The following is a 9,531-nucleotide window of genomic DNA, read 5'->3' as shown; positions in this document are numbered from 1 at the left end:
GGTTGGTTGGTTGGTTGGTTGGTTGGTTGGTTGGTTGGTTGGTTGGTGGGTTGGTGGGTTGGTGGGTTGGTTGGCTGACTAGCTTAACGGCTAATTTTTCAGACATTTTCCTTAAAATCTGAAACTCTGGAGTTCAGAGGCTGTGGTAAGTGCCATAGTGCATCACAGTTTAAGTTGGAAATTAAGGCTTTAATCTATTTTTTCAAGCAGTGTATCTTATTAGTGTAGAGGAGCTTTCAGAAAGAATGTCAAAAATGCTAAAACAGAAAGAGTCACCCGCAATAGCCTTAAACAAGAGAGAAAAGACAGTATCTATTGAAACATGACCTCTGAGGAAATATGCCTTTCTGGAGGCTGAAGAAGATCCCCCAGATCCCTAGTCTCCCACAGTGAGCAAATCTGAAAGCTACCTGGGGACAAACCGTCTGTAACATTAGTCGGGGGCCATGCAGAGGAAGAACAGAGAAGAGTCATGCACATCTGCTCTAGACAAACGCTCCTCCATGAGGCAACTTCCAGAGTATCCTTACAACACTCGGACTTTTTACCTATATTCCCCACGTCATACTGGGCACAGTGTTCACTGCTGATTGGTTCATTTTATTTCTCCATTGAATTATTCTTGTACAAGGGGAAGATATATTTCATATTTATTGCCTGGGAACAAAAATCCTTCGTAAGAAAGCACTGCTCATTCTTGAAGCCACTTTTTGAGCATACAAAGGTGACATTGGGGGTTAATCCCGGCAGCAGTCAGTGTGCATTGTCAGTAAAAAGAGGCAAAGAGAGCTGTGCAGATGAATATGCCAAAAGCCTTAAGTTATTGCTAATAGCTTAAAAGAGGAAGAAAGCATAAACTTGGAGTTAGGTTATACAAAGTGATAACCAACCGGCCACATCTCAGGGGTACATATTGACTTGTGGTCTCTGCTCTAAGCCACAAGAATCTGTAATACAGGGATGCCTGGCATTAAAATGGCTGGTGATGCTGACATCTTTTAACCAACACATGTTTATAACTCAGGTTCACAAACCTGGGAACCCAACTGGCTCTGGGCACAGGAAAGAGAGAAGCTCTTTCAGCTACCATGAAAAAAAAGCAACATTTTATTACTTAATTGGGCTTCTATACCTTCCAAGAGGGCGGGTCACCGCCAGGCCAGACCTGCACACTTCTCCACTGGAAGATCCGAGACTCCTTGGCCTCCAGGTGGAAAAGGATGAAGCAAGCGATCCCGAGCGAGCGTGAAACGAGGTCCGTGTCACAAGATCTTCGGTCCAGCTGGGGGTTGCAGGAAAATGAGATTTTTCTCCTAAATGTTACTGCTCTTTCAGCTGGGACGCCAGTACCAGGCCAGGTGGTAGCAGGGCTCTCAGGGCTTCAGAAATTGAGCCAGGCAGCAAGGAGGACCTAACCTGACTCAGCCAGTCTCAGACGTCCTTCGGTGAAGTAGATAGTGATCGCCCCTTTATTTCATGTGAAGACTTACAAACCTCAGGCTGTGGAGAGTAGTTTTGAGGATGAAGATGTCTGATTGGCTGGGACGTAGGATGCTGGCAATGCTCTATTTGCATGGGAAAAGATAACAGATGACTTTCTGCTTCTGGGACAGCTCACTCAGGATGATCCTTTCCAGTTCCCACCATTTACCTGCAAATTTCATGATTTCCTTGTTTTTAATTGCTGAGTAATACTCCATTGTATAGATGTACCACAGATTCTGCATCCATTCTTCAGTTGAGGGGCATCTGTGTTGTTTCCAGCTTCTGGATATTACAAATGAAGCTGCTACAAACATAGTTGAGCAAATGTCCTTATTGTGTACTTGAGCATCTTTTAGATATATGCCCAGGAGTGGTATAGCTGGATCTTGAGGAAGCGCTACTCCGAGTTGTCTGAGAAAATGCTATATTGATTTCCAGAGTGGTTGTACAAGTTTACATTCCCACCTGCAGTGGAGGAGGATTCCCTTTTCTCCACAACCTCTCCAGCATGTGTTGTCACTTGAGTTTTTGATCTTGGCCATCCTGATGGGTGTAAGGTGAAATCTCAGGGTCATTTTGATTTACATTTACCTGATGGCTTATGACATTGAGCATTTCTTTAAGTGTTTCTCTGCCATTCGATATTCCTCTATTGAGAATTCTCTGTTTAGCCCTGTTCCCCAATTTTTAACACGGTATATATTCACTCATATAGACATATAATATAGGATAAACCTACTAAAATCTCTACACCCAAAGAAACTAATCTAGTCTAGAGGGAAGACTTTGGCTAAAATGCTCAATCCCCATCCCGAAAGGCAAAGAGGGTGGACATCAGAAAAAGAAGAAAACAGGAAATAAGTTAGGAGCCTCCCACAGAGGGCCTCTGAAAGGCTCTGCCCTGCAGACTATCAAAGCAGATGTTGAGACTTATGGCCAAATTCTGGGCAGAATGCAGGGAATCTTATGAAAGAAGTGGGAAACAGTAAGATCTGGAGAGGACAGGAACTCCACAAGGAGAGAAACAGAACCAGAAAATTTGAGCACAGGGGTCTTTCCTGAGACTCATACTCCAACCAAGTACCATGCATGGAGATAACCTAGAATCCTTGCACAGATATAGCCCATGGCAGTTCAGTGTCCAAGTGGGTTCCATAGTAATGGGAAAAGGGACTGCTTCTGACATGAACTGATTGGCCTGCTCTTTGATCACTTCCCCCTTTGAGGGGAGCAGCCTTACCAGGCCACAGAGGAAGACAACGCAGCCACTCCTGATGAGACCTAACAGACTAGGATCAGAAGGAAAAAAAAGAAACCCTCCCCTACCAGTGGATTTGGGGTGGGGCATGCATGGAGAAGAGGGAGGGAAGGAAGGATTAGGAGGGGAGGAGGGAGGGAACTAGAGGGGGGATACAAAGTAAATAAAGTGTAATTAAAAATAAAATAAAATAAAAAGTTTAAAAAAAGTAAAAAAAATAAGATAACAGATGACAAGCTCTGACCACCTGTAGCCACATGGGGGTTGTGTCACCTGCTCCTGAGGTAGACACAGAAACAAGGAGGAGGCTTTGTCCCCCACCTACCATTCTCAGGATGAGATTTTAAATCTTAAGTTTGAGGTCTCTGGGGTTTGAACATGCTCCATCTCCCTACTCCCATGCCAACTCCCCTGGGGGCACAAGAGACTCAGTAAGCATGTTCTTCCATAAACAGCAATGGACAATCAGCTTAATTTTGTCTCAGATCTCAAAGACAAAATTGACAGTAAGCACCATGAGGAAGCAAGAATCATACTAGGTCTCAACAGATGTACACTCCTCAACTATAACATGAGAAGGAAGCCTATTTTCTATATGAAAAACAAAATGGTAGTAATATCACCGAATTTAACTAAATATCTGGCTACTAAATAGCAAGGCAGAGATTTAAATTCAGATGTTTCTAACACCAACAATCACTCAATCTCATGCATTCACTTGACAGTATTTATCACTTGTCCATTGCATGCCAGGCCCCAGGACAGCATTAAAAGAGACAAAGTCCCACTTTCGTGAAACGTGCACACTCATCAAGACAGCTGTCAGGTACTCAATAAGCAATAAATAAGCTTTTTATAAGAAGTGACCACCACAAGGAAATGAACATGATGGTATGATGGAAGGTGACAGAGGTCACTCCATGGGCACTAGAATGTTCTGAAAGGACCTTTCAAGAGATTATCTCTTGTAAGGAATAAAAGGGAAGCAGCCAGACAAACCAGTAGCCAAGAATTTCAAACAGAAGAAAAACCTGGGTCAAAGGTTCTGTTATGTTTAAAGGAACAAGAAAAAAAAATATGGGGCCCAGGGACACTGTAGGGCACTGGTATGGAGGCACTTAATCGGGTTAAATGAAAGAGGGGTTATTTTGAGGTTTTTTAGACCCTAATGAGCTTAAATTTTCCTCAAAGTGAGACCAAAAACCATTAGTCATTCTAAGTGGTGTAAGATGTAACTGACCATTTTATGCTGGGATCCGGTTAAAAATGAACTGTAAGGAAATCTGACTGGAAGCAGGGCATTAGCTTAGAGACTATTAAAAGAAACGCTGCTCAGATAATGTAAAACCAGGAGGCAGAAGAAAGAGTTGGGAGACTAAAATGAAAACTGCTGCAGCAATCTACATGGAATCAACAGAGCCTGAGATTATTAGATCAGTGGTGAACAGTGAGGGACAATGTTTTCATCCAAACTTGGGAGACAGCTGGCAATGTCTAGAGACATTTTTGGTTGTCACACCTAGAGGCAAATAGTGTGTTTCTGGTGGGTAAAGACTCGAGTTGTTGCCACATCCCACAACACACAAGAGGGTTTTCCTGTAATAAAGAAAAAAAGGAAGGGATTGGTAAGATGATAAGAAAGAAGAGGAGGAGGAGGAAGAAAAGGAAGGGAGAATAGACAAGAATGGAAAGAAGGAGAAGAGGAAAAAGAAGGAGATGTAGGGAGACAGGAAGAGAAAGGAGGGAAAGGGGACAAAAAGAGGGAAAGGAAAGTGTTATCCATAAACTCAATAACTAAATGAGACTTGAGGAGGAAAAAAATAATCAAAACAAATGTTGGGGGAGTGAGATATTTGAGTTGTATTTTAGAAATAGTGCTGACAGGACATGCCAACACCTGTAAGATGAATTCAAAAAAGCAGAGCTGAGATGGACGTCTGACTTTAGACAGTTGAAAGAATGGTAGTGCCACCTACCAAATGGTGAAATTCTGAGGGGGGACGTTAGGCTGTTGGAAAATGGACTGGAATCAAGAATTGGATTTGGATATCGTGTTGAAGATGAGTTGTTAGATACTCAAGTAGAGATGTGAGGTAGACCATTATGTGTGAACACTTTTAACTGATAGGATCTACCTTGGCAAGACTAGACTTGAGGTGATGAAAATTTGAACTTCATGTTGTTATGCCAGGATCACAGGACCCTCAGAGACCACCAGGAGATGACTCGATGCAAGAGCAAGAGAGCTCTATTACAAGAGTGATCGAACTCAGGACTCAAGTCTCACTGTGTCAAGTCTCACTGACACAGCAGTAGAGAAGTAGGACCCTGAGCCCTGAGTGAGCAAGGTTTTTAAAGGGAAAGACTGCAAGCAGGAGGTTTCCATGACAGCAAACAGGGGGATTCATGCCTTGATGTTACAGGATTAGGTAAAAGCCATATGGGCAAGGTGACCTTTTACATAATCACAATTGCCATTCTTCTAAACTACATCTGGAACACTGGGGAGAATTTTCCCAACCAATTCTCATTGATTATTGCCAGGGAAATTGTCTCTATTTTTTTACTAAACATTTGTTCTGTGATATTTCCTGGAGGCCATTGCTAGGAGAGCTAACTTTGTTTTCTGCCCGGTGCACAGTCTGTGATATTTCCTGGTACCTGAGTTCAGCTCCCAGTCAAGATGGCTCCTCATTTCAAAATGGAGTACTCAGGCTCACTTAAACTCTTCAATGTGTATATTTTGAACTGATTGAGATCACAGAGGAAGAGATCCTGGAAAAGAGATGAGAAGAAGTAACAAGGGAGGGAATGAAAAGGATACCAATGAAAGAAAGAGCAAAAGATGAAACAGTGCGCAGCTGGAGTAAAGGCAGAACTAGTATCATGGATGCCAGAAGAGAAGAGGGTTGTATTTCGAAAAAAGAAACACTAATTAATTATTTCAAGAAAAATGGCTGCCAGGGAAATCCAACATGGTGACACCAAGCACCCACTGTATCTGAGTAGCAGGACTGTAGTGACTGGAAAGCAATAGAGAGCTGTACTTCAGACATCTGTGTTTCTCATCTAACCTGTGGCCCACAGGTTAGAGGGACCAGTAGTTCCAGCCTCTGGGCTACCCAGCTATTCCAGCCAGGGAAAGCTCCCAGATTCCAGAAACTCCTGGATCCAGCCCCTGCCACCTGGCTATCATCACCTTCCTAAGGAAAACTGGGTTCCAGAGGCTCATGGTTCCAGCCTCTGGCTACCAAACTCCCTGAATACAGGGAGATGGTTCCAGCCTCCAGACTGTGGCTCTACCAGTCACCCCTGAGTTAACCTGCTAGACCTCAGGAGCATACAGAATCTCACTCCATAATAACAGCATCCAGCCCGCACAGAAGAGACAGCGTGAGCTCAGAGACCATGGAAAAGCAGCAAGTGGCAGGGCTGCTAATTGCAGGAGTTCCTCTGGGGAGAAGAGGGATCCTAGGTTCCTGAGGAAACCTGCCAATCCTAAGGATCATACAGGATAGACACCCTCACTTCAGTCCACTGCCTGTGGATCTAATTGGGACAAAGCCACTTGAGGAGGACTGTGGGCTATTCCCTAAGACCCAGCAGCCAATCCACAACCCCAACCACCATCCCAAGGAGGGATGCTCCAGGAACATCCCAGTCCCCAGTGAAGGGCTCTTTCCACACCCTGGAGATATCCAGCCAATACCAGAGACAATCAGATGGTTGGAGGCCAGCATAAGAACACAATCAACAAAAACCAAGGCAATATGGCACCTCCAAAACCGTTATCCCACTTCAAGCATCCTTGAATACCCTCATACAACTGAAACATGAGAAAATGACCTTAAATGTATGTTTTTGAAGATGACAGAGGCATTTAAAGAGGAAACAAATCCCTTTTTTAAAAAATACAGGAAAATGCAATTAAAAATATGGCTGCCATAAGCTGTAGAGAAAGAAAACCAAGACACACCAATCAGCTCTGCCAATGTGGAGGTCATCAGTGACCATCAAAGCTCCTTCTCTTGTAAAAGCAGATTTAGAGTCATGATAGGAAATGATGCCATTGTAAAATGACTGAGAGGTGTCAGTCACAGAGAGAAAATGCAGGGTTCTTTAAATGGAAGTCAAAAAGGAAGTCAGCCCCTTGAGAGAAATACAGAGTCAGTAGGGTTTGGTTTTGTCTCAGAATATAAAGCACGTTGGTACCCAGAAAAAGCCTTCCAACAACAACAAAAAAGGTGAACAAAAGGTGAAGTCCTTTCAAATGTGGGAAAGAACAGAGCAAAGGTGTAAAGGTTGTAATTTACTACGAGTAAGGACACCTCATCTATTAAGATAAGAACAAGTGTATATGGAAAGAGGCCGAGGCCTGGTGCTGGTGGTGCAATCCTTTAATCTCAGCACTTGGGAGACAGAGGCAGGTAGATCTCTCTATTTTCTTTTTTTTTCCCCAATGAATCTTTTTTAATTTTTTATTTATTACAATTTATTTACTTTGTATCCAAGCTGTAGCCCCCTCCATCATCTCCTCCCAATTCCACGCTTTCTCCCTCTTCCCCTCCCATCTCCCTTCCCCAATCCACTGATAGGGGAGGTCCTCCTCCCCTTCCATCTGACCCTAGCCTATCAGGTCTCATCAGGACTGGCTGCATGGTCTTTCTCTATGGTAAGGCTTTCCCCAACTCAAGGGGAGGTGATCAAAGAGCCTACCACTGAGTTCATGTCAGAGACAGTCCCTGTTCCCCTTACTAGGGTGACCATTTGGAGACTGAGTTACCATGGGCTACATCTAGATTATCTCCATGCATGGTCCTTGGTTGGAGTATCAGTCTCTGCAAAGAGCCCTGGGCAGAGAGTTTTTTTGGTTCTGTTGCTCTTCTGTTGCTCTTCCTGTCCCTTCCAGGTCTTTCTCTCTCCCCCCTCTTTCATAAGATTCCCTGAACTCTACCCAAAGTTTGGCTATGACTGTCAGCAGATGCCTTAATACCCTGCTGGATAGAGTCTTTCAGAGGCCCTCTGTGGTAGGTTCCTGTCCTGTTTCCTGTTTTCACCTTCTTCCATTGTCTATCTATCCCATTTGTCTTTCTGAATGAGGATTGAGCATCTTACCCAGGGTCCTCCTTCTTGCTTAGCTTCTTTAGGTGAACAGATTTTAGTATGTTTATCCTATATTATATGTCTGATATCCACTTACAAGTGAGTATATACCATGTGTGTCTTTCTGCTTCTGGGACAGCTCACCCAGGATGATCATTTCTAGATCCCACCATTTGCCTGCAAATTTCATGATTTCCTTGTTTTTAATTGCTGAGTAATAGTCCATTGTGTAAATGCACCACAATTTCTGTATCCATTCCTCTGTTGAGGGACATCTGTGTTGTTTCCAGGTTCTGGCTATTACAAATAAAGCTGCTACAAACATGGTTGAGCAAATGTCCTTATTGTGTACTTGAGCATCTTTTGGATATATGCCTATGAGTGGTATAGCTGGATCTTGAAGTAGCACTATTTTTAATTATCTGAGAAAGAGCCAGATTGACTTCCAAAGTGGTTGTACAAGTTTACATTCCCACTAGTAGTGGAGGGGTGTTTCCCTTTCTCCACAACCTCTCCAGCATGTTTTGTCACTGGAGTTTTTGATCTTAGCCATTCTGATGGATGTAAGGTGAAATCTCAGGGCTATTTTGATTTCCATTTCCCTGGTGACTAAGGATATTGACCATTTTTTTAAGTGTTTTTCTGCCATTCTATATTCCTCTATTGAGAATTTTCTTTTTAGCTCTGAACCCCATTTTTAATTGGATTATTTGATTTGTTGCTGTTTAACTTCTTGAGTTCTTTATACATTCTGGATATTAGCCCTCTGTCAGATATAGGGCTGGTGAAGATCCTTTCCCACTCTGTAGGCTGTTGTTTTGGAAAAAAAAAAAAAAAACTTCAAGTCTCTGAAGAAAAAAATAGAAGAAGATACCAGAAGATGGAAAGATCTCCCATGCTCATGGCTTGGCAGGATTGACATAGTAAAAATGGCCATCTTACCAAAAGCAATCTACAGATACAATGCAATTCCCATCAAACTACCAACACAATTCTTTCCAGACCTTGAGAGAAAAATTCTCAACTTCACATGGAATAACAAGAAACCCAGAATTGCTAAAATAATCCTTTACAATAAAAGATCTTCTGGACATTTCTCCATCCCTGATCTCAAGCTGTACTATAGAGCCACAGTAATAAAAACTGCACGGTACTGGCATAGAAACAGGCTGTTTGATCAATGGAATCAAATAGAAGACCCAGAAATAAACCCACACACTTATGGACACCTGATTTTTTACAAAGATGCCAAAACCATACAATGGAAAAAAGATAGCATCTTCAACAAATGATACTGGTCTAACTGGAAGTCTGTGTGTAGAAAAATGCAAATAGATCCATACTTATCACCCTGCACAAAAATAAAGTCTAAGTAGATCAAAGACCTCAACATAAAACCAGCCACACTAAATCTGTTAGAAGAAAAAGTGGGGAAGAGCCTTGAACTCATTGGCACAGGAGAGCACTTCCTGAACATAACACCAACAGCACAGGCTCTAAGATCAACAATCAATGAACAGGACCTCATGAAACCGAAAAGCTTCTGTAAAGCAAAGGACACTGTCATCAAGTAGATCTCTTGAGTCTTGAGTTTGAGGCCAGCCTGGTCTACAGAGTGAGTTCTAGGAGAGCCAAGGCTACACATAAATAAATAAATAAATAAATAAATAAATAAATAAATAAAT

Source organism: Psammomys obesus, unplaced genomic scaffold (genome assembly GCF_907164565.1).
Source record: "Psammomys obesus unplaced genomic scaffold, mPsaObe1.curated_primary_1811, whole genome shotgun sequence".
NCBI classification, from domain to species: domain Eukaryota; kingdom Metazoa; phylum Chordata; class Mammalia; order Rodentia; family Muridae; genus Psammomys; species Psammomys obesus.
Note: the sequence above shows the minus strand (reverse complement) of the source record.